The following is a 26,752-nucleotide window of genomic DNA, read 5'->3' on the forward strand; positions in this document are numbered from 1 at the left end:
GAGCTCTTTCATGGCACTCTTCTGCAGAACCATGTGTGACTTACCTATTCCACGGTATGATGTCTCGACTGACACCTTAGGAGAGGGACTTCCGAACTCAACATTTGATACCAGAAGTCAACCTCCTAAAATAAAACAAACTTAATTGATCTGGTGACATCCATGTAATTAGAATTTTGGACATAATAAATGGTAACAGGACCGAGTGGAGTCCAATTCGGTCTGTAATCATACGAGTGATTTCCAGAATCGTACGACCGCAAAGCGGGAGTCCGATTTGTTAATCACTCGTATCACTACAGACAGAATTGCACGACAAGAAGACCTGTTACCAATTAGTCAAAACTATGACAAAAATTGAGAAAGAAACTAGACATCGGTGATACGTAGAAACGAAAAACAACAGTTTACTCGGCGAAATGCGAGATAACAGCGCGCACATGACGCATTCTGTCCACTCACACAGGCATGACGTGTTAACTATCCCTTTAACGATCCTATTACACAATTCAATTACAAATATGACGTGTTTACTGTCCTATTAGTGTTCAAATCGGCCGGCTGATGATAACCAATCACTTTCGAGAATTCTGCTGTTTTTTTTTTTTTATTCAAAACATAATAAGGATCTTGGTAGAGAAAGCAAGAATAGCCAAGACCAGAACGTTTCAATAACAACTCTATCAAGTCAGATATACTTCTGTTGAAGTCCTCGTGTTTCAAAAAAACAATTCATTCTCTTACCACCAGATCTTGACATGTCACAATAGACCTTCAAAGGGTTTCCACTCTTCTATGGGTCGATCCAATACTCCCCGTCTCCTTTGGAGTGTCCAGAGTCCAGAATTTCTTTACAGGAGAAGGCCGGATGAACAGAATCCCAACCTCGTTTTTTATCTGCATAGGAAAAGGGAAGAATGATCATTTGGAACGAGGAGAGGATCAAACTAAGAGACAAAACACGCCACAGAGGTCTTATTCCATAAGTAGTTCCTTTCGCGTAATTATTAGATAGCTCTTGATTTGGAAATTTAAATTTAAACTAAAAAAATCAGATGGAAAACCTATCATTATAAGGAAAAGCAAGAGATTCTAAACTTCATATTCTCTCGGGAAAGATTACACATGGATGTACACGTGACACGAGAGAGCTCTGAAAAGCGCTAATCAGAAGTAAGAAATAGGTCACCATTTTTGACTTGGAAAGAGGAGGTGGGAGGGGTGGCGGGTTCTGAGGGGGGGGATGTCATTGTTTTCAAAGGGAATGGAGAGGGGATCAGTTGTCGCTAACAGAGTTCATATAAGGTGGGACTAAAGAAAATTGGCGGCCAATAAGGAAGATCGATAGAATAATTCGGAACGTTATGGAAGGATCAAGAAAACTTTATTGTTACAACCAAAGTACTCCGACCCTTCATATCCCCCCTCCCACCTCCACTAACTTTTCCATAATGTTAAGCACCTTTCTCAACAGTACCTCTTCCATAATAAGTAGAACGTGGGTTACGCCTCAGGTTTTCCGGACTTGATTTTTTGGTTTGATTACTCAATTGACATTCCTTCTTTGCATCATCAGCATGGGATTTGCTGTTGTAAGATTGGCATTTTTCATCTTGAAGGCATCTCAATCCACAGGTTATTTCGTCAGCATATAATGTCTTGGTGACGTGACCAATTAGCTCAAATCCTTGAAAAGGATTTGAGCTAAACACAATCGTGTTCATGTTCTCATCACTCAGTTTATTTTGGATACTTTAATAATACAGTTTGTGTGTAGTTAATTACCCTGTCTTAAGAGGTCATCTTGATTCTTGATATCGTTCAAAGATGAATATGAAGAAGCCCTGAGAGTTATGAGAGTTTCGAGTAGAAAGTTTCTGTTGTTTTTACTCGATTTTGGGGCGATCTCATATTTTTTTTGAGGGCGAACTGCTATCGCCAACAGAGTATAAAGGGGGAAGAATGGAGATTTACTACCAATGAAGGGGATTGTAAGAATGTCACAGATCCTTCATTGGGGGAGGAGGGGATCATGTAAAGTTTATCGTGACACAGCCAAAATCTGTGTCATCCGATTCGAGTTTTCAACCATGGCACTTGAAACATTCACATCCCGTCGGAAAAAAATATCACTGTGTTGGGAGGTATAACACATTCACATGTTACCTTTAACTCTCTCGAAAACCTCGTCCCTGCTGAAGTCAGTGTGCAAAGACGAACTGAAAGCCACAAGAAACAAAGCAACACCACTCAACAGAACGGGACAGAAATGGAAACCAACTAGAAGCCCTCTCATCCTGTAATTTGAGAAAGAAAGAAAAACAGATGACAAATGTTGCTCATCACCCTTCTTAGATGCAACGAATAGTTTTGATCGTGAATTTAGGGTTTTGTTAAATATACTTTGTTATGCATCAGTCAACTTTGCACGAAGTACTGATCACGACTTCGGGTTAGCGTTTCTTTACATTTGAGTAAAGCGTGGGGGCATTTAACTAGAAACAAACCTGATTACTCGGATTGTTTTTATTGTTGTTATCAAAGTTAGAAAGCAATCTTCTTTTAAGTTTAAATTAACCAATTTTTTCCAAATTGAATGACTTGGTTCCTCCTTGAAACCAGTATATTCTGACCTTCAGTTTCTTTCCACTCCTCTTGTATTTTTCTATTAAAAAAAATCTTTTATCAACTTTTCGTACAATTTTAGTGAGACTTGAGACAATAATTAAAAGAAATAAAAAGAAACAGCTTGAGAACCCCTTATGTAAGTCAAGCATTAGTCAGCTTTGCACGAAGTACTGATCACGACTAACATTTCTGATTAACATTTCTGATTAACATTTCTTTACATCCGATTAAAGCGTCGAGGCGTTTAACTTTAATAGAAACAAACCTCGATTCTCTTGCACACGGATTTCTATGAGTATCGATTAGTCGCATCAGGGATCGATGACAACTTTTTCCCACTAAACAAAGCAAGATACGTCGAATAAAAAAAAAGCTGCAGGATGTAATTTCAACAGAGAGAGATGAAAAGTGACAGAATTCTCTCTCACCTTCTAACTCGTACATTTATGAGTCCTAATTTGTAGATATATCTGCTGTACCATACATGTATTTCTGTGTTCCTATTTTGGACTCGTGCACGTTAAAATTGGGAACAGAAGCCAATATGCTGGGAAACATTTGTTTTTTCTGAAACCCTAATTATTTCCCATCTTTTGCCCTCTAGCTACCCTACTAATAGTGTTTACTTTCGCTTCCAGACAATTATAATGTAGACACCTGGCAAAGTTGGTAAAATAAGTGACTGATAACCGACTCCAAGGGATACAGTGAGTTTGTTGCCCTGGTAGGGCAAGGTAAAGCAATCCTCACTGTTTGCCGTGGGGCCAGTCACCTTAATTTTAATTTTTTAAAGTGTTTCTCATACATCCCAACTCGAAAATGACGGCAAAAAATAATTTTTATAGGCAGGCTGGCACACACATTTGCTGCGGTTTGTGGGTGAACGACCTTATCATGTGGGAGTCGAAAGTCAAGTTGTTGCATTGTTTCCCCGGGGGCCTAATGAAATTTGTTTATCCTAGCAAGTAAGTGTATTTTGATTCACGACTCGCGACATGTTCAGCCCTCTAATCAAAAGACGTATTTAAGTTGGCATTGCATCACGTGACAGTTGAAAGTCAAGTCATTGTTTCCCCGGGGGCCCAGTGAATTTTGTTTATCCTAGAAAGTAAGTGTATTTTGATTCACGACTCGCGACATGTTCAGCCCTTCCATCAAAAGACGTATTTAAGTTAAGCATTGCATAAATGTCGCGTTCAGAGCTCTCTGCAAGTCAAGAATTATATTATGCTTTTAACACCCATAAGCTACTTTTCCTTCAAGTTTCAGTCGACTGAAATCCCGATATTAGTAACGTTAGGTGCCCCCTGGAAGTAAACGTTGCCGTTGTGTGGAAGAAGCGAGCGCCAGACATGTGACCTAACTAGATGTTTGTGCGCTTAAACGTCGTGCAGCTGGTCACGGTGATGGCGCATTTCTTGTGTTCGTCTTTGTTTTGATTATTCGTTTGTTAAAGTTATTCGCACAATTAATCGTTGCTTAGGGTACAGACAGCTCTGGGACAAACGCAACTAACGAACAAAGACTCTCCAGAAATCGTCGATTGAGTTAACAGTCTAAGAGGCGATATCATCGCATTCCATGTCGTTGAGGTCACCAACGTTATTCAAGTGGACCGAAGGCGGGAAATCGGTATAACCTGCCTTCAATTCTCCATGTCCTCACTTTCCAAAAGAGTACTTTCCACTTACTAGCCCCCAATCTTTGCAAATGCCATCTAATTTTCATCCTACTTCAATCTCACAAACGAACCACAGGCATCCAATTGCTCATCTGTCTGACCGCTGAAGTATTGGACCACAGGTTCACCAGAGCTGTTGGAAGCTGTGACCATATGGAATGTGCGTCCCAGTTTCTTCTGGCAGTGGAAGTCGGTCTCAGCTGAGTGAAGAACAAGCGCCTTCTGAGCTCTTTCATGGCACTTTTCTGCAGAACCATGTGTGACTTACCTATGGTATGATGTCTCGACTGACACCTTGGGAGAGGGGCTTCCAAACTTAACATTTGACACTAGAAGCCAACCTCCTAAAATAAAACCAACCTAAGTGATCTGGTGACATTCGTGTAACTACAATTTTTTACATATGAATAATGGTAACAGGACCGAGTGGAGTCCAATTTGGTATGTAATCATACGAGTGATTTACAGAATTGTACGACCGCAAAGCGGGAGTCCGATTTTTTTTATCACGAGTATGATTACAGACAGAATTGGACAACAAGAAGGCCTGTTACCAATTAATCAAAACAATGACAAAATTTGAGAAAGAATCTAGATATCAGTTATACGTTTTCATAAAAACGAAAAACAACACGGCGGAGTGCGAGACAACAGCGCCCGCACATGACGCGTTCTTTTCCCTCATACAGGCATGACGTGTTAACTGTCCCTTTCACGGTCCTATTACACAGTCAAATTGCAGGCATGACGCGCATACTGACCTCTTGTACTCAAATCGGCAGGCTCTTGATAACCAAACACGTTCGAGAATTTTTTTACGGTTTCGATTAAAAAACATAACAAGGATCTTCGTAGAGAAAGGACGAACAGCCATGATCAGAATGTTCTAATAGAAACTGCTCCAAGTCAAATATACTCCGCTTAAAGTCCTCGTGTCTCAAATAAAAAGACATTTAATTACCACCATATCTTGACATGTCACAATAGACCCTTAAAGGGTTTCCACTCATCTCGAGGTCGATCCAATACTCCCCGTCTCCTTTGGAGAGTTAAGAGTCCAGAATTTCTTTACAGGAGAAGGCCGGATGAGCAGTATCCCAGCCTCGTTTATCTACATCGGAAGAGGGAAGAACAATCATTTGGAACTAGGAGAGGATCAAACTTAGAAACAAAATACCCCACACAGGTCTTATTCGAAAAGTAGTTCTTTTCGCGTGATAATTAGATAGCTTTGGATTTTGGAAATCTCTGTAGGATCCCTAACATCCTTTAATCCCAAATTAAGAAAATGGAAAAGTTATAAGGAAAGGCAAGAGAACATAAGCTTTACATTCTCTGAAAAGTGCTGAGCAGAAATAAAGAATAGGTCACCATTTTTTGCTTGGAAAGAGGGGTGGGAGAGGTAAGCGGGTCTTGCAGGTGGGGTGGGTCTCCTTGTTTTCAAAGGGAACGGAGATAGGATCAGTCGTCACTGACAGAGTTTAAAGGTGGGACCAAAGTAAATCGACTGACTCGATTTATTGTGACAACCAAAGTGCTTTCCCTTTTTTGATGCAACAAATAGTTGTGATTGTGAATTTAGGGTTTAATTAATTACACTTTGTCTGACTCGGCGAAAGAATATCAGCGCTTTTTAAAGTACCAGCTCAAAGGAACTTTTCCTGCTAAGGATTAAAACTTGTCCGTTGGCTTGCACAAGTTTCTCAACTCTGTGTCGAAATGACTAACGGTTCAGCTAGCTGTACTTTGGTTCAGTGACTTGACACAAACGGTTCAGAGTAGTAGGAAGTGGCTGAAGCTATCGGAAAATGGTTAATATTAGGCTGTAATGGCTTAGTGTCACATCAATCTACTCACCGTAAAGTGAAATGCTTTAGTGTGACGACAAAAGGTTTAGTACAAACCGTAATGGTTTAGTGTTACAGCAGTTGGTTTACGCCATAACCGCCTAAATTACAAAAGTGAAATGGACAAGTCAAGCTTGAAATGGAACAGTCTATGTGGAGTCTTACGTCACAGTCCTATAGTTTTTATAGTTTTTAGGCGCCCTTTAGTTGTAGTTTAGTCGTCTTGAATGAATCGCTTTATTACGTTTCCTAGCTATGATTCTAACTGTCTAGACTTTAAAAGTGCTGTTACGTAAAATGATGCATTTTATCCGTATTTTTGTCATTCCTTTTGTTTCAGATTCTTATTTTATCTTGAGGGAGTACAATGGAGAATTCTTACCATGGTCACACGTAACCATGGTAAGAATTCGCCATTTAAAGTACAGCAGTTTTCACTATAAACTATTTATAACCATGTAGTTTTAAACTGTAAAATTTTTTGAAATTTTTAGGCGCCCTTTAGTTGTAGTTTCGTCGTCTTAAAACAATGAATCACTTTATCACGTTTCCTAGCAATAGTTCTGAGTGTCTAGACCGTAAGTGCGCTGTCGCGTAAAATGATGCATTTTATCTGTATTTTTGTCATTCCTTTTATTTCAGATTCTTATTTTATCTTGAGGTAGTAAAATAGAGAATTCTTACCATGGTTAGGCGTAAGGCGGGTAAAGATTAAATTAAAAACTAGAAAAATGAACGGACAATCCTCTCTCGACAATCAGCTAAAATACAACAAACATGAGTCATATTATTCGTTTACATTATTTTGTCATGAACAATCGAGCAAATCTGAACGCGAGGCATCGGCATTGTATCACTGAGAGGACATAGATACCACTGGTCTTTAAACATGTAATGTCCAGTTTCAATTTGTTAGCGAGATTGTTGCTCGTGTGAGTTCAGTGGACTTCCTGACATAGAGACCTTCGATATGGTAGGACAACCCCCTCTGTATGGAATGACGATTATTTTAGTCTCCTAATTGTAAACTGCATGCGGTTTGAAAAGAGCCCTTACCCCTGGTCCGCCACAACGGCAACGTTCTCTTCCAAAGGGCATATGACGTTGCTGATATCAAGATTTGAGCCGACTGAAAACCCGAAGGAAAAGGAGCTTATGGGTGCCAAAAGCGTAATACAGTTCTTGACTTGTGTGAAGCTCACAATGCCTGGTCATTATGTTTGATATAAACCTCTCAATCTTGAAAATTTAAATTTCTTCGATTGTGATTGGTTACAGTATAAAAACTCGTGTCATGTCTTAAAAGTGGAAAAAGAAACCCTTCCCCAATCCCTGAGGGGTTGAAGGTAAAAATCAGTATCATTATTTTTTCATTGTCTGGGAGATTTCCCAGCTAGCCTCGTCCTCTTGTGCTAAGCATGGTTTTTCTCAATGGCTTCCCGCCATATCAAACAGGTCGTTGAAATTTTCTTGTGTCAGTAGTGAGTTTTTTTCGAACTGCAAAGTGTCCTTTCCTCTTCCTCTGGAATTTTTAGTATTCACGCGCAACGCTCGCGATCCGATCAACTAGCCTATCATGTTTAGAGTCCTTGAACTTAACATTGAGGTTGACGTGGTCACTAGTTCAAACTTTTATTTAGAAGGAAGCAGTAGTGAAAATTTAATCGTTATGTACCTCTCAACTCAAATACGCTTTTTGATTGGATTGTTGAATATGTCTAGTTAACTTGGGATTGTCATCCCACGTCAAACCCACAAACGAACCACAGGCGTCCGGTTGCTCATCTGTCTGACCGCTGAAGTACCGGACCACAGCTTCACCTGAGCTGTTGGAAGCTGTGACCACGTGGAATGTGCGTCCCTGTTTCTTGCGGCAGTGGAATCTCAGCTGAGTGAAGGAAAAGTGTCTTCTGAGCTCTTTCATGGCACTTTTCTGCAGAACCATGTGCGATAAACCGCGATTATTCGGATTCCTTTTATTATCCGGACCTCTTTTGTCTTGCACTCTTTATGAGCATCAATTAGTCGCATTTGGGATCCATAAGAACTTTTTCCCACCAAACAAAGCCAAATTCGCCTAATAAAAAAAGAGCTGCGGGATGTAATAGGATGCAACAGAGAGAAATGAAAACTGACAGAATTGCCTCTCAGGTTCTAACTCCTACATTTATGAGTCACATTTTGTAGATATATCTACCGTACCATACATGTAGTTATGTGTTCCTATTTCGGACCCGTGCACGAATCCAAAAATCTGATAACCGAAGCCAATATGCTAAGAAATATTTATTTACTCGATGCTCTAATTATTTCTTCATCTTTTGCACTCTAGCTACCCTGCTAATATTGTTTGCCTTCGCTTCTAGACAATTCTAGTACAGACATCTGGCAAAGTTGGTAAAATAAGTGACTAATGATTGACTTCAAGGGAAACAATGAGTTTTGCGGGGCAAGGGAAAGCAGTCCTCATTGTTTCCCGTGGGGCCAGTCATTTTAATTTTCATTCTTTTCAGTATTTTCTCATACATCTCAACACGAAAATGCCTGCAGAAAAAATACTTTTTTGTTCGCAGGCTGGCACACACATTTGCTGCGGTTTCACGGTGAACGACCTTATCACGTGACAGTCGAAAGTCAAGTCGTTGTTTCCCTAGGGCTAGTAAATTTTGTTTACTCTCGAAAGTTGGTGAATTTTGATTCACGGCTCGTGACATGTTCAACCCTCCAATCAAAAAACGTATTTGAGTCGGGCATTGCATATATATATTGCGCTCAAGAGCTTTAGACAAGTCAAGAATTACATTATGCTTTTAGCACCCATTAGCTACTTTTCCTTCAAGTTTCAGTTGACTGAAATCCCAATATTAGCAACGTTATTTTGCCCCTTGGAAGAAAGCGTTGCCGTTGTGGCGGACCAGTGTAGGTTATGTAGGGGCTTTTTTTCATACCGCATGCTTGTTTACAGTACAGATGGGGTTCTCCTATCATATCGAAGGCCTCTGTGTCAGAAAGTCGACTGAACTCACACGAGCGACAATCTCGCTAAGAGATTGAGATTGGCCATTGCTTGTTTAAAGACCATTGGTATCTATGTTCTCTCAGTGATGCAATGCCGATGCCTCGATCGCACGTGCAGATTGTTCGTAGAGGTAATTACATGATTTCGAGTGTAATTTGGAATAAATAAGCCCTAGTAAGTTTTTGAAAAGACTAGCAAAATTGCACGAGCCCGTAAGGCGGGTGCAATTTGTGGTCTTTGAAAAAATTAACAAGTACTTGTTTATTCCAAATTGCACGAGAAAAATCATTTGATTACGTGTTAATAATATACATGGAAAAATACGAGATGGCTCATCATAATTAAGTATAAGCAAAGTGCGCGCATCAAGTGCATGCAAAAATTATTTATTCAAACCGTGCGTTTGGTCAAAACAACAGCGTGCGATCAAAACAATAATATGCAATAATATCTTTACAACTTTAAGGCGCAAAAAAGTTCGGCTAAACAGTTCTAGGAATTTTTCAGTCTGTGTCCGGATCACTTTCGATAAAATTGAATCGTCGTTTCTGAGGTTTAACCATGTTTGTTTTTAATTTCGGCGTTGGATCGCTCGAGCAAAGTGTTAAGCTGGGTCGGCTCGTAATTGTCGATTTCCTTGGCAATTCCCTTCTCTGAACACCACTTTTTCCAAACCGACAACCAAATAGCAGTGCTTTTTACAGCGTTTTCGTGGTCTGATTCACTCAATTCATAATTGTATGTTCTATCACCTTTTGGTTCGATGTTGATCGACATACAACCATCCTCTAAATAACACTTTAATTCACAATCCTCTGACGTATGTACGCTGATTACGTGATCGACAACCAAGGCGCCTCCTTCATGTATAGGAAACAAAATTGAAGATAGTACGCCTTTGAAGCCTAATTGTTTTAATAATGTTATATTTTAGAGTTTTACTTTAAACATTTTATGATAAATGAAACATTTCTTGGTCGACATTCGTCATTCTAGCTTGTCACCTGTCCTGTGCTTACAAACTTGAGTTTCCTCGAACAATATCCCCGATCTCTGATTTATGATTAAAATACCGGAGGATTACGCCGAATTGTTTTACCTTAACATCCCTCGTCTCATTCGATCCCTTAACACGGACAATTGAGCTTTATCTAATTAGCTGAAAATTGCAAAAAAAGGAGACGACAGTATAAAGGGAGTACGGAAACTTTGAGAAATTCTTAAAGCCAAACTCAAGCTTTCACGAAGGGCTTTCAAACTGTAGTCAGTACTGATCACTTTTTCGTTGCTATCAAGAACACAGATTTTTAGAGTGGTCGGAGTTTTGATATTTGTGACTATAGTCCGTTTACCCTAACTTTTTCATTTACAGACCCACGCAACACTAAACTGATTCATAATATGTCAGATTTGTCTAACACGTGAAAGCTTAAACTGACATAAAGTGTGATCTACAGTGTCGCAAAACTGATTTAGTGCTTACTACTTCCTTGAGAGACTTCAAACGAGCCAAGCACTTTGGAAAGGAAAAGGACGAGCGGGAATATTCGTTTTGACAAGCAAAATATTTTGTAAAGCTGTCGGGAAAAAAGTCATAAAACTTGCCGCAGCACTTTAACCCTTTAACCCCTAAGAGTGACTAGCATCTAATTTCTCCTTACACTATCATCGCTGAATCACACATTAGTGTCATTAGGATAAAGGAAATGATCAGCACGCGGGAAGTTTAGAGAGCACTCAAGAAGCTAGACTCTAAAAGCTAAATCTAGCTTCCTGAGTGCTTCATATCTCGATGAACACACAGCTGACATATGAGCCAATTGTTTTATAACATTTTCAACCGTTGGAATTTTTTTTGCCCGAGGGATTTGTTTGCTGACGTCATGAGCGTGCACAAAAGGAATATGAAGCACGCTCGCGCAATTGAATTTGATTAGACAAATTCACTAGCTATGTTATAACTACACTTTTTCTGACTCGGCGAAAGAATACGAGCGCTTTTTAAACTACCAGTTCATATAAAGGAACATTCCCTGCTAAGGATTAAAACTTGTCCGCTGGCTTGCACAAGTTACTCAACTCAGTGTCGAAATGACAAACGGTTCAGCGTGAAATGCCTAAAGCTGTCGGCAAATGGTTGATAGTAGGCCGCAATGGCTTAGTATCGCATCAATCTACCCACCGTTAAGTGAAATGGTTTAGCGTGACGACGAAAGGTTTAGTACAAACCAAAATGGTTTAGTAATACAGCAGTTGGTTTACGCCGTAACCGCCAAAAACACAAAAGTGAAATGGACAAGTCAAGCTTGAAATGGAACAGTCTATGTGGGGTCTACATCACAATACCACAGTTTTTATAGATTTTAGGCGCCCTTTAGTTGTAGTTTCGTCGTCTTGAATGAATCGCTTTATTACGTTTCCTAGCTATGATTCTAACTGTCTAGACTTTAAATGTGCTGTTACGTAAAATGATGCATTTTATCCGTATTTTTGTCATTCCTTTTGTTTCAGATTCTTATTTTATCTTGAGGGAGTACAATGGAGAATTCTTACCATGGTCACACGTAACCATGGTAAGAATTCTCCATTTAAAGTACAGCAGTTTTCACTCTAAACCATTTATAACCATGTATGAATCACTTCATCACGTTTCCTAGCCATAGCTCTGACTCTCTAGACTGTAAGTGCGCTGTCGCGTAAAATGATGCATTTTATCTGTATTTTTGTCATTCCTTTTATTTCAGATTTTTATTTTATCTTGAGGTAGTAAAATGGAGAATTTTTACCATGGTTAGGCGTAAGGCCGGTAAGGATTAAATTAAAAACTAGAAAAATGAACGGACAATCCTCTCTCAACAATTAGCTAAATACAACAAACATGAGTCATAGCTATTATTCGTTTACAGTATTTTGTCACGAACAATCGAGCAAATCTGCACGCGAGGCATCAGCATTGTATTACTGAGAGAACATAGATACCACTGGTCTTTAACATGCAATGTCCAGTCTCAACATCTTAGCGAGATTGTTGATCGTGTGAGTTCAGTGGACTTCCTGACACAGAGACCTTCGATATGGTAGGACAACCCCCTCTGTATGGAATGACGATTATTTTAGCCCCCTAATTGTAAACTGCATGCGGTATGAAAAGAGCCCTCACATAACCTGCCCTGGTCCGCCACAATGGCAACGTTTTCTTGCAAAGGGCACATGACGTTGCTGATGTCGAGATTTGAGTCGACTGAAAACCCGAAGGAAAAGGAGCTTATGGGTGCTAAAAGCGTAATATAGCTCTTGACTTGTGTGAAGCTCTGAACACGATAAAAAAAAAAATTATATATATATATATATATATATATATATATATAATGCCCGGTTATTATGTTTGATATAAACCTCTCAATCATTGAAAATTGAAATTTCTTCGATTGTGATTGGTTACAGTATAAAAACTCGTGTCATGTCTAAAAAGTGGAATAAAACCCTTCCCCAGTCCCTGAGGGGTTGAAGGTCAATATCTGGATGATTATTTTTTTATCGTCCGGGAGATTTCCCAGCTAGCTTCGACCTCTTGTGCTAAGCATAGTTTTTCTCAGTGGCTTCCCGCCATATCAAACAGGTCATTGAAATTTTCTTGTGTCAGTAGTGAACTTTTTTCGAACTGCAAAGTGTACCTTCTTCTTCCTCTGGAATTTTTAGTATTCACGCGCGACGCTCGCGATCTGATCAACTAGCCAATCATGTTTAGAGTCCTTTAACTTAACATTGAGGTTGACGTGGTCACTAGTTCGTTTTATTTAGAAGGAAGCAGTTGTGAAAATTTAATCGTTATGTACCTCTCAACTCAAATAGGTTTTTTGATTGGATGGTTGAATATGTCACGCGCCGTGAATAAAAATACTCTTACTTTCTAACGTGAATAAAATTCACTAAGTCCCCGAGGAGACAACAACTTTAACTTTCGACCATCGCGCGATAAGGTTGTTCACCGTGAGACCGCGGCAAATGTGTGTGCCAGCCTACGTACAAAAAGAGATTTTCGGCAGTTATATTCGGTTTGGGATGTATCAGAAAATATTTTCAAAAATAAAAATTAAAATAACTGGCCCCACGGGAAACAATGAGGATTGCTTTCCCTTGCCCCGAAATGGAAAGAAAAAAAATACTTATAACCTGATGAGTGTAACGGTGCATCTGTCTTTATTTTGCTTTATTCGTTTGTTACTGTTATTCGCACAGTCAAGGGTTGCTTGGTGTACAGATAGACGCAACTAACGAACAAAGACTTTCCAGAAATCGCCGTTTGTGTCATCATTGGTACCGGTGCCATCATCACATTCCATTTTTTTGAGGTCGTCAACGTTATGCAGTCGGACCCTAAGATGATACTTGTTTCTTATGAAGACGGGAAAGCGGTATAGCCTGTTTTGATCTTCACCATGTCCCCACTTTCCAACAAAGTACTTTCCACTTACTAGTCCCCAATCTTTGCAAATGCCAGCTAACTTGGAATTGTCATCCCACGTCAATCTCACAAACGAACCACAGGCGTCCGGTTGCTCATCTGTCTCACCACTGAAGTACTGGACCACAGCTTCACCTGAACTGTTGGAAGCTGTGACCACGTGGAATGTGCGTCCCTGTTTCTTGCGGCAGTGGAATCTCAGCTGAGTGAAGGACAAGTGTCCTCTGGGCTCTTTCATGGCACTTTTCTGCAGAACCATGTGTGACTTACCTATTCCATGGTATGATGTCTCAACTGACACCTTAGGAGAAGGAGTTCCTAACTCAACATTTGACACCAGAAGCCAACCTCCTAAAATAAAACAAACCTAAATTATCTGGTGACATCCAGGTAACTAAAATTTTGGACATATTAAATGGTAACAGGACCGAGTGGAGTCCAATTCGGTCTCTAATCATACGAGTGATTTACAGAATCTTACGACTGCAAAGCGGGAGTCCGATTTGCTAATCACTCGTATCATTACAGACAGAATTGGACGACAAGAAGGCCTGTTACCAATTAGTCAAAAATTGAGAAAGAAACTATCGGTTATACGTTTTCATAAAAACGAAAAACAACAGTTTACTCGGCGAAATGCGAGACAACAGCGCGCACATGACGCGTTCTGTACACTCACACAGGCATGACGCGTTAACTCTCCCTTCAACGGTCCTATTGCACTGTTCAATTACAAATATGACAGGTACACTGTCCTATTAGTGTTCAAATCGGCTGGCTGATGATAACCAATCACTTTCGAGAATTCTGCTGTAGTTTTGATTCAAAACACAAGAAGGATCTTGGTAGAGAAAGCAAGAATAGCCAAGACCAGAACGTTCCAATAACAACAGCACCAAGTCAAATATACTCCTGTTGAAGTTCTCGTGTCTCAAAAAAACAATTCATTCTCTTACCACCATATCTTGACATGTCACAATAGACCTTCAAAGGGTTTCCACTCTTCTCAGAGTCGATCCAATACTCCCCGTCTCCTTTTGAGTGTCCAGAGTCCAGAATTTCTTTACAGGAAAAGGCTAGTTGAGCAGAATCCCAACCTCGTTTACCTTTGGAGTGTCCAGAGTCCAGAATTTCTTTACAGGAGAAGGCCGGATGAGCAGAATCCCAACCTCGTTTACCTGCATAGGAAAAGGGAAGAATAATCATTTGGAACGAGGAGAGGATCAAACTAAGAAACAAAACACGCCACAGAGGTCTTATTCCATAAGTAGTTCCTTTCGCGTAATTATTAGATAGCTTTTGATTTTGGAAATTTTGTAGGATCCATAGCATCTTTCAATTCAAACTAAGAAAATGGAAAACTTGTCATTATAAGGAAAAGCAAGAGATTTTTAACTTCATATTCTCTCGGGAAAGATTATACATGGATGTACACGTGACATGAGAGAGCTCTGAAAAGCGCTAATCAGAAGTAAGAAATAGGTCACCATTTTTGACTTGGCCATGGAAAGAGGAGGTGGGAGGAGTGGCAGAGTCTTGGGGGGGATATTAATGTTTTCAAAGGGAATGGAGAGGGGATCAGTGGTCGCTAACAGAGTTTAAAGGTGGGACTAAAGAAAATCGGCGGCCAATGAGGAAGATCGATAGAATAATTCGGAACGTTATGGAGGGATCAGGAAAACTTTATTGTGACAACCAAAATACTCCGACCCACCATACCCTCCCACCTCCTCTAACTTTTCCATAATGTTAAGCACTTTACTCAACAGTACCTCTTCCATAATAAGTAGAACGTGGGTTACACCTCAGGTTTTCCGGACTTGAATTTTTGGTTTGATTACTCAGTTGACATTCCTTCTTTAAATCACTAGCATCGGATTTGCTGTTGTAAGATCGGCAGTTTTCATCTCGAAGGCAACTCAATCCACAGCTTATTTCATCAGCATATAATGTCTTGGTGATGTGACCAATTAGCTCAAATCCTTGAAAAACAACACAATCGTGTTTCATGTTCAGATCACTCAGTTTATTTTGGATACTTTCATAATACAGTTTGTGCGTAGTTAATTACCCTGTCTTAAGAGGTCATCTTGACTCTTGATATCGTACAAAGGTGAAAATATGAAGAAGCCCTGAGAGTTATGAGAAATGCACGTAGAAAGTTCCTGTTGTTTTTACCCAATTTTGGGGCGATGTCATATTTTTTTCCAGGGCGAACTACTGTGGCAACAGAGTATAAAAGGGGAAGAATGGAGACTTACTACCAATAGGGGGGATTGTAAGAATGTCACAGAGCCTTATTGGGGGGGGGGGGATCAAAATCTGTGTCATCCGATCCCAGTTTTCGCCCATGACACTTGAAACACTCACATCCCATCGGAACAAAATATCGCTGTGTTGGGAGATATAACACATTCACGTGTTACCTTCTAGTCGCTCGAAAACCTCGTCCCTGCTCAAGTCAGTGTGCAAAGACGAACTGAAAGCCACAAGAAACAAAGCAACACCACTCAACAGAACGGGACAGAAATAGAAACCAACTAGAAGCCCTCTCATCCTGTAATTTGAGAAAGAAAGAAAAACAGATGACAAATGTTGCCCTTCTCCCTTCTTAGATGCAACAAATAGTTTTGATTGTGAATTTAGGATTTTGCTAATTACACTTTGTCTGACTCAGCGAAAGAATACGAGCGCTTTTTAAACTACCAAGTCTTATAAAGGAATCTTCCCTGCTGAGGATTAATTCTTGTCCACTGGCTTGCGCAAGTTACTCACCCGATAGTAAGTAAATACATCGAGTTTCTCACTCACACTCACCTTCCTTTTCTTACTTTTCCTCGACTTTTCTTCTCACGTTTATGCGGTAGGAAAGGTCTTTTGTATTTATACTTCTCACTCAAACATATTTATCGAAGCGGCTGACCATTTAAGATTTATGTTGTTGTCAAAGTTAGAGAGCAATGTTCTTCTGAAGTTTAAATTAAGCAATTTTCTCCAAATTGAATGACTTGGTTACTCCTTGAAACCAGTATATTCTGACCTCCAGTTTCTTTCCATTCCTCTCGTATTTTTGTATTGAAAAACTCTTTTATCAACTTTTCACACAATTTTAATGAAACTTGAGACAATAATTAAAAAAATAAATAGAAACAGCTCGAGAACCCATACATAAATTATGCATCAGTCAGCTTTGCACGAAGTACTGATCACGACTTGGGGTTAGCGTTTCTTTACATTTGAGTAAAGCATGGGGGCATTTAACTTTAATAGAAACAAACCTAAATTACTCGAATTTTTTTTATTATCTGGATTTCTTTTCTTCTCTACCCGTTTTTTTTTATGAGTATCAATTAGTCGCATTCAGGATACAAAACAACTTTTTCCCACTAAACAAAGCTAAATTCGCCCAATGAAAAAGAGCTACAGGATGTAATTTCAAGATTAAAAGCTTTCTTCAGTGATGAAACTGACAGAATTCCTTCTCACATTCTAACTTGTATGTTTATGAGTCACAGTGTGTTGGTATATCTGTTGTACCACACATATTTTTGTGTGTTCCTGTTTTGCACCCGTGTTAGTTAAATCTAATAACCGAAGCCAATATGCTAAGAAATATATATTTCTTTCGATGCTCTAATTATTTTCTCATCTTTTGCACTCTAGCTACCCTACTAATGGTGTTTACTTTCGCTTACTGACAATTTTAATGCAGACACCTGGCAATGTTGATAAATTAAGCGGCTAACTGACTCCAAGGTAAACAATGAATTTTGTTTCCACTGCGGGCCAATGGAAAGCAATTCTCACTGTTTCCCGTGGAACCAATCACTTTGATTTTAATTTTCAAAAGTGTTTTGTCATACCTCCCAAATCGAAAATGACTGCTAGATTTTTTTTTTTTTACGCATTGGCACTCACATTCGCTGCAGCTTCACGGTGCACGAACTTATCACGTGAGAGTCGAAAGTTCGAGTCGTTGTTTCCCTTGGGGCTTAGTGAATTTTGTTCACCCTAGAAAGTTGGTGTAGTTTGTATTTTTTCACTGCTCGCGAAATGTTCTCCTTCAATCAGAAAACTTATTTGAGTTGAGAGAAAACGATTAAATTTTCATAACTGCTTTCTTCTTAATATAAGGTTGATCTTGTGCTAAGGAAATTGGCTAGTAGGTCGAGTCACGTGCAACGCGCGTGAATACAAAGATTCCAGGGGAAGAAGAAAAGAACACTTTGCAGTTCGAAAAAAATTCACGAAAAGTCAAGAAAATTTCAACGCCCTATTTGACGTGGCGGAAAGCTATTGAGAAAAACCATGCCTAGCACAAAAGGTCGAAGCTAGCTGGGAAACCTGGATGGAAAAAAAAGTAATCACACAGACATTGACCTTTCAGGCTTGTTTTTACAAGGTGCATTACAGCAAATAAAATCCTTTTCTTCCAAGAATTTGAATCAAAACGAAAGAAAAGTGAAGAGTGAGGAAACAAGTAAAAAAAACTTGGTATGCCTTGGATTAATTTTCCAGAAAGTTTACTGAAGAGCCGTCATTGAGAGTGTCGTCATTTAGAGCGTCTTATTCCTGGCTCGATTCTTAATTAACACATCGAACTGACCAGAACTTAAATCTATACTCGCCCCGGTCCCAATGTATACCCCGCGGTATCCGTTCGACAGGTAAGCGAACGAACGAAAAATGGCTATGATTTTACTTTATTTATTTAAATTTTTTTCTATCAATTTCGCTAGTTAAGTTTTTTTTTTAGTAAAAATTCATGCTAAGTGTTTTCATTGCCCTTGACACAATTTTACATAAGCTTTCACTATTCTTTCACCTGCCTTAACATTCCCACACAACAATCCAAAGTTCTCGCAGGCTACGACTTTCAGAAAAGAAACAGATACTAATTGTCCGTGAATTCGGCTTTTCGTTTCTCTACAAAAGCTGTCATCCCTTCCTTTCGATCGTCCTGCGAAATGAAAGAAAAGGAGAACATTTTCCTTCGGGAAAGTTTCATCGTAAGTCCTTACAAATTCATCACACTGTTATTCATCACCATGGTAACAATCGAATTTATGGGTAAGTTTCTAAAGAAACTGTGGTGCTCCGGCGGGTGGGGTATCACAAATATCATTTTTATCAAAAGCGTTGATAATGCAAAGTGGCCACCGTAAAGAGTTTCTAAAGCTGACGTTCCTAGCGTTAGCCCTTCGTCAGAGTGAATAGAGGAATTGTGGGTGGTGTGTGTAGTTTACATGCAGAAAGATGGAGCTACGCTTTAGGTGGGAACAGAGGAACATTTTCATGTTTTAAATTGAACTTACTTCGGTTGCGCAGAAGACGTGAAGCATTCAGTGGATTGCTCTAAATCAGAGAGAATAGGTAATGTGTTTTTGGGAAATGGTTGAGTGGGTTTACCACTTTGTATTGCAATTGCCGTCTTCTTTCAAGTGTAAACGCCGATCAATATTAACTTATAAGATCTAATTACTGTTGAAAATGTTGAGTGACACATTCTTTTCTCAAAATGCAGTCCTTCTGCTAGTGACATCTCATAGCCTAATAATTAAAGGAGGCAAAAAAGGATTTCTGACGCCTAAACAAAAATAAATTTGGGAAATTCAACAGTCTAAGGAACTCTCAAAAGGAATGCAACGACAGTAGATTTCTTGTAAACTGTTAAACTTTTGGACTCAAGCAGGTCAGTCATGATGATTTATATCCCGAGACAACAAAACCCTACGCGAGTTCAAGTTCTTTTCTGTTTACCTTTACCAAAAATCGACCTCATTTTCTCAGTTTGTTTCAGTTAAAATGATGGCTTAGAAACAATCAATTTGACGCTTGTGAAGGGAAGTACGTCATGACGTTTTGAGCTATTTCGGTCACTGGAAAAAAACGGTCTTGCAATAAAACAGTCAAATAGAAAAGATAACTGTTTTGAGATTAACTACTAAACCAACAAGAAACGACTAGCGATGGACAAGATTAAGGCCGATTGCAGTAGACATAAAATCCTTCGAATAATCGAAGTATAATTCATGGCAGGAAACAGCCATGGGACGGTTACAACTGCCAGGGCAATACCTGTGTTGACAGCTTCTTTGGGGATCTGTACAGCGATCTTCGACAAGGATGATATTTTAGCAGCTGTCTTGATAGCTTCATCTACGAGCTCTTCTGCGGGGAAGACTTTACTAACCAGGCCTAATAAAAAATAGGAAAACTGTTTAATTCTGTAATTTGAATTTGAATCTGGGTAAAAAAACATCTAAAGAATGAGCGTGCACCAGTTTTATCACAGGAGGCATGCCCCAAGTTCACAGTTTAATCCTTTAAGCTAACTGAACAATTTGAGGTAACGCGGCCTCAACTGCGACTTTTTGAAAAAAGTATATAGAGCAAATGTACTTGAATCAAAACGAAGAGAAAGGTTGGCGCAAATAGCTTTTGCCGAGAGCTTTTGATAAGAGAGGAGAGTACTGAAGACATACAAGTTTACGTAAACTCTAAAAAACGTCTCCGGAAATGTGCGGACATCTTCGGAAGTGAACGGTCGTTTCGCAGAAATGCTAACAAACAGAGGGGAAAAATCTACGACTTTAACTCAAATTTTGCAGGCTTACACAAGTGTTTAGCATAAAACAGTGTGTCTCCGTTGTAGTCCTTGATGATGTGGAAGTACTGTACACATTTCTCAATAATTTGTGTGAGAATTTCCTAGTGCCACCGGGAAGACTTACGATGCTAAGTACCTTCCTCCTTGACCCTTTAACCCCCAAGATCTGATTGTTAATTTTCCCCTCTAGCTGCTACACATTTCCTTTTTACGAGAGTTTGATGTTAGATCAAAATTACAACTTTGAACTGATAAGTTTTAATATTCTCACTACCCGTTTGCTGGTTGATGTATGAATATTACAGGGAGAAGTTGCATGTTGATCAATTTTGTAAGGTAAAGAGGTAATGATGAACAACTGGTCAAAAATAGGAGCTTAGTTAAAAGGAACATGGACCTGATTTCTGTGCATCTTCTGCTGAAATAGGATCTCCTGTTAGTACCATTTCCATAGCCAGAGACTTCCCAACAGCTCTTGGAAGTCGCTGTGTACCACCGGCACCTAAAAAATGAAAGAAATCTTCGAGTTAATTGCAGCTTTAAGCACAATCTTACGCTTGACACAGTTAACCCTTTAACTCCCAGATCAAATTTGTAATTCTACTTATTGTCAACCATACAATTCTTATAGTTTTAGTTTAAAGAATTTAATATTAGATCAACTAATTATCCCCAAATTGAAATTTTTCTTTATTCTCACCACTTATCTGGTTAATTTTGTATTGATAGTGTAAAGAGAAATTCTGTCTTGGTCACTCATGGGAGTTAAAGGGTTAAAGAACATAAAAGCAGCAATATAAGAGAGTCTAGAACAAAAAAATATTCATTTCATAAAACTGAAAGCCATCTTACTCCTATGATCTTTCCTGATTACAAGTCTTTACTTCTTCAAATCAGATCACTTTTTTTTAAGTTAAAGCAAATTTTCACTCTTTGACCCCAAAGAGTGACTAACATCTAGTTTCTCCTTACAATATCAGCCTTTAATCACACATTAAAGTCACGAGAATAAAGGAAATGATCATCAATCAAATAAACTCTTGATTGTTAAACAAATTCTCCTCATCAGCACATTAGGAAACGTATGGAGAAAAGTATAGAGAACTTGCAGACTGATGTTTGGGTGTAAAGGGCTAATGACTAATACTCTTGAGAAGTATAAAATAAAATCTTGGAAAGAATAAGATCTCATTTTCATTTTCTTCATCTGCTATCCTGTAGCTTATTCTGTTCTCTAATATTTTAATCAAGGTCTTTGGAATATATTTTCTTATTGTGCAAACTGATAAAGTTGTTTCTATGGGTGATTTATATGTGTGCCATACCTGGAAGAGTTCCAAGCAAAATCTCTGGTTGACCAAACTTAGCTTTTTTTTAAGCATAAATGATATCACATATCATGGCTAGTTCACATCCTCCTCCAAGCTGTGAAGAAAGTATTGTACAACATACTTAAATTAAGCAACAACAAAAAAGACAAACTTTGTTTGCCACCCTTAATAACACAATGACAGCAACAAAAAAATCTCTTGATTATTGGACAATCTGGGCACTGAGCTGGTGATTTCACCAATAACTGAGACTACTGGCATTTCATCATCGGAAGAGGGAAGAAAAATCATTTGGAACGAGGAGAGGATCAAACTTAGAAAAAAAAACACCCCACATAGGTCTTATTCCAAAAGTAGTTCCTTTCACGTGATCGTTAGATAGCTTTTGATTTTGGAAATCTTTGTAGGATCCATAGCATCCTTCAATCTCAAATTAAGAAAATGGAAAAGTTATAAGGAAAGGCAAGAGAACATAAACTTTACATTCTCTGAGAAGCGCCGAGCAGAAGTAAGGAATAGGTCACCAATTTTCGCTTGGAAAGACGGGTGGGAGGGGTGAGCGGGTCTTGCGCGGGGGGGGGGGGGTCTCTTTTAAAAGGGAACGGAGATAGGATCAGTCGTCGCTGACAGAGTTACTCAACTCAGTGTCGAAATGACAAACGGTTCAGCTGGCTGTACTTTGGTTCAGTGACTTGACACAAATTAGAGTAGTGTGAAATGGCTAAAGCTATCGGCAAATGGTTGATAGTAGGCCGCAATGGCTCAGTATCGCATCAATCTACTCACCGTAAAGTGAAATGCTTTAGCGTGACGACATAAGGTTTAGTACAAACCAAAATGGTTTAGTGTTACAGTAGTTGGTTTACGCCGTAACCGCCAAAATACAAAAGTGAAATGAACAAGTCAAGCTAGAAATGGAACAGTCTATGTTGGGTCTTACGTCACAATACTATAGTTTTTAGGCGCCCTTTAGTAGTAGTTTCGTCGTCTTAAAACAATGAATCGCTTTATTACGTTTCCTAGCTATGATTCTGACTTTCTAGACTTTAAATGTGCTGTTGAGCAAAATGATGCATTTTATCTGTATTTTTGTCATTCCTTTTGTTTCAGATTCTCATTTTATCTTGCGGGAGTAAAATGGAGAATTCTTACCATGGTCACACGTAACCATGGTAAGAATTCTTTATTTAAAGCACAGCGTTTTTCACTATAAACTATTCGTAACTATGTAGTTTTTAACTATAAAATTTTTTTGAAGTTCCTAAGCACCCTTTAGCTGTAGTTTCGTCGTCTTAAAGCAATGAATCACTTTATCACGTTTCCTAGCAATAGTTCTGACTGTCTAGACTGTAAGTTTGCTGTCGAGTAAAATAATGCATGTTATCTGTATTTTTTATCATTCCTTTTATCTCAGATTCTTATTTTATCTTGAGGTAGTCAAATGGAGAATTCTTACCGTTGTTAGGCGTAAGACGGGTAAGGATTAAATTAAAAACTGGAAAAATGATTATTTAATAAAATGATTATAAAACGATTATTTTAGTCTCCTAATTGTAAACTGCATGCGGTATGAAAAGAGCCTTTACATAACCTACCCTGGTCCGCCACAACGGCAACGTTTTCTTTCAAGGGGCACATGACGTTGCTGATATCGGGTTTTGAGTAGACTGAAAACCCGAAGGAAAAGGAGTTTATCGTTGCTAAAAGCATGATATAGTTTTTGACTTGTGTGAAGCTCTGAACGCTGAACACGATAAAAAAAGTTATAGTTTGTATATATATGTATATATATATATATATATATATATAACTAACTGCAGACAGTACTTTTTTTTTTTTTAAAATATAAAAGCCTGGAGACCAGGCAGTTTTATTTCGTCAATGATATCTATTTACAATTCTAATTGATTAAAGTATTCGAATTAAATTATGAGTTATTTAGGTAATTACAGGTCTCAATTAACTAATGATATTTTCTCTTACAGGCGGCACGAACAGCGCACGGGCTATAACAGCCCGGAGTAAGCGCCCACCTGTAAGAGGTAACAAAGTTCTATTTAAAAGTTTTCTATTTACTATTTACAAAGAGATATTTCAGACCATGTGGGGCGCAAACAGCGCGCGGGCCTGTAGCCCGGAGTAAGCACCCCTCATGGGCGAGACTTAACAAATTTTATTATATACAAAGGTTCAGGGGGGAGCAAGAGAGGGGAAGAAGATGGGCTTACCAGCGTCGACCGAACAAAGTACGTTTTTAAAAGACCAAAAATTCCTTAAGGTATCAGTGTCGTTACTAAGAATTCTGAGTTGGACATCTTTCTTAATTAAGTCTATAATCGCGTTGGAGCTCAAAAGAGAACCTTCGAAGGTAGCTTTATTTCTGGCAAGCCAACACCAATATATGATGGTTGCCTTGAGAAAGTTAGATAAGGATATAGCGGTGGTAGATTTGTCTAGGGAAAAAGGGTAGTAGATAGATGTAGGGGAGATAGAGAAGGGGGAGTCGAGTAGAGCACGGAAAAGGGGGGAGAAGTGGTCCCAGACTTTCACAACTCTGGGACATCCCAAGAAGCAGTGTTCAATAGTTTCCGTTTTTCCGCAGATTGCGCATTTGTCATTATTGATGTATCCCCAAGACTTAGGAGATATCTTACGCGGATCATTCTATGGATCAATAGCCAAATTAGATCGTTCTTCTTGTTTTCAATTAGCTTTAGGCGAGACTTGCGCCACACCCAGGCCCAACGATTGATGGGGCGGTCCATAGCAGACGCCCAAAAACCGGAGCACCGGGGTGCAACGCAGACGGGGTCAAGCAACAAAAGATATAAATTCTTACCGGTGAGTAAATCAGGTAAGGCACCAGTTTTCTGATGCAAGGTACGGAAATTATCTAGACAAAGGCGGTAGTAATTGGAAGGAAGGAAGGAAGAGGGAGCAGAATTGGTGGGAAAAGAAAAACGGGGATCTAGAATAGTTAGCTTATGTCCTAAAAAATATCGAGCTAGGTAATGCCATTTGGATGTGCCAAAGTCATCTCTTAAACTGGAAAAAACAGAAAGGCGCAGGCTAGCGCACTTAGCTTTAAAATTAACGACGTTGAGGCCCCCGGATGATGGGGGCGCACAACAGCGATCGCGACTAACATTTTCCATCTTTCCTCTCCAGATAAAAGGCCAAATGATCGACTTAAAGCTATCGTGCACCCAACGGGGTGGGGGGATGACTTTAGCAACGTGCCATAAACGGCTTGCGCCTAAAGTATTTACAATTAAGGTCCTACCGATAAAAGACAGGTCTCTTTGTTTCCAAAGATTTAGAACCGAACTTAGTTTGTCTAATTTGGCCCGCCAATTGTCGTCGTCGACATTGACGAGGCCGTTTGATAAGTAAACACCAAGCACTCTCATTTTAGTGACCCATTTGAGGCCATAGGGAGATTCAATTCTAGTTCGCCATTTTCCTAACCACATTGCTTCAGATTTGGACGTGTTCAGTTTAGCGCCAGATCCTTGTTCAAATTTTGATACGACTCGGAGAAGTGAAGAAAGAGATCTTTCGGATTTTAAGATGCAAGTAGCATCGTCAGCGTACTGGGATATTTTATATTGAAGGCCCCCTGCTCCGGGGAGCAGGAAACCTTCAATATCTTTACAATTACGGATTTGCGTTGATAATACTTCTGAAACTAGCACATAAAGGAGAGGAGATAATGGGCATCCTTGTCTCACCCCTCTTCTTAAGTGGACAGGGGGGGGGACAGGGAGCCATTAACAATGATTCTAGAGAAGGCTTTAGAATAAAATAGTTCGACCCACCCACAAAAGGAGGGGCCGAAACCAAATTTACGCAATACTCTCATCATGAATTCGTGGTCAACTCGGTCAAAAGCTTTTTCTTGATCTAAGGAAATGAGAATACCCGGTTCATTAGTTTTGTCAATCATGTCGAGGGCATCACGAAGTAAGGCCAAATTTGAGAAGATAGTGCGGCCGACCACGCCGCACGTTTGGTCTGAATGCACGATGGAGTTCATGACTTTTTTCAATCGCTCAGTGATGATTTTAGATGCTAACTTGTAGTCAGTGTTTAACAAGGAAATTGGGCGCCAATTTTTTGCGAGGCGTCGATCATCTTTTTTGTGGATGAGTCGTAGGAGGCCCTCGTACTGGCTATCCGCGAGGGAGCCAGCAAGAAAGGCCTCGTTCAAAACAGAAAGGAGAGATTCGCTCAAATCGTTCCAAAAACACGAGTAAAATTCTGTTGGGAGACCATCAGAACCAGGTGACTTGCCGGTCTGAAGGCCTTCCAATGCAGTAAGTAATTCTTTATTAGAAAAAGGGCCTTCACATAGATTGCGCTCATAATCAGTCAGTGAAAATTCGAGGCCGTCAATTATTTCAGTTTGAATTCGCATATCAAGAGGATCTTGGGTGAATAAATTCTTGTAGAAATTGGTTAAAATTCTTTCAAGATCATTTTGAGAATTTCTGAGAACACCGTTCTCGTCAAAAAAAGATTCAAAACTATTCATGTCAGCTCGTTTTTTCTCCAGACGGAAGAAATAGCGTGTTGGTTTCTCACCTTCTTCGAACCATTGTGCTCGGGAGCGGACTTTAGCTCCTTCGGCTTCTTTCGAGATCAGAGAGGACAATTGGCTTTCCAAATCGCTAATTACACCTGGGTTATTTAAGCGATTAGAATGTAAAGCGTTTTTAGCATGGGTTAATTGCTTAGTAATTAGGATTCTTGTGGCATTTGCTGTTCTCTGTTTACGGATACAGTATGAAATACTTGTTTTGCGGATTTCAATTTTTAGAGCATCCCACCATTCGCGGAGGGAGGCGAATTCGGGGATTTTAAGCTTAAAGTTGCTAATCGATTTTGACATAATGTTTTTAAATTCTACATCTGAGAGTAAAGAGCTGTTGAACTTCCAAATTCCAGGACCGTGATTAGAAGGGTTAGTCGTTAGTTCAATTTTTACAAAGTCATGATCGGATAGGTCGTATACGCATGGAAGAATATTACATTTCGTTACTAGGGTTAAGCCTTTAGCGACGAGAAAGCGGTCAATTCTAGATGCCTGGGTATGGTCTTTATTAGACCAGGTGAAAGCTACTTTGCGCGGGTTGTTTTTGCGCCAAATGTCTGTAAGTGAGAAGTCAGCA

At 39.4% G+C, this 26,752-nt stretch overlaps 1 pseudogene; it reads right to left on the reverse strand.

Annotated features, from left to right (window-relative positions):
- Window positions 1-18,293: 18,293 nt before the first annotated feature.
- LOC149039160 (enoyl-CoA hydratase, mitochondrial-like) overlaps window positions 18,294-26,752 on the reverse strand; it is a 14,175-nt pseudogene continuing 5,716 nt past the window's right edge.

Source organism: Pocillopora damicornis, chromosome 10, assembly GCF_964200805.1.
Source record: "Pocillopora damicornis chromosome 10, jaPocDami1.2, whole genome shotgun sequence".
Classification (NCBI taxonomy): domain Eukaryota; kingdom Metazoa; phylum Cnidaria; class Anthozoa; order Scleractinia; family Pocilloporidae; genus Pocillopora; species Pocillopora damicornis.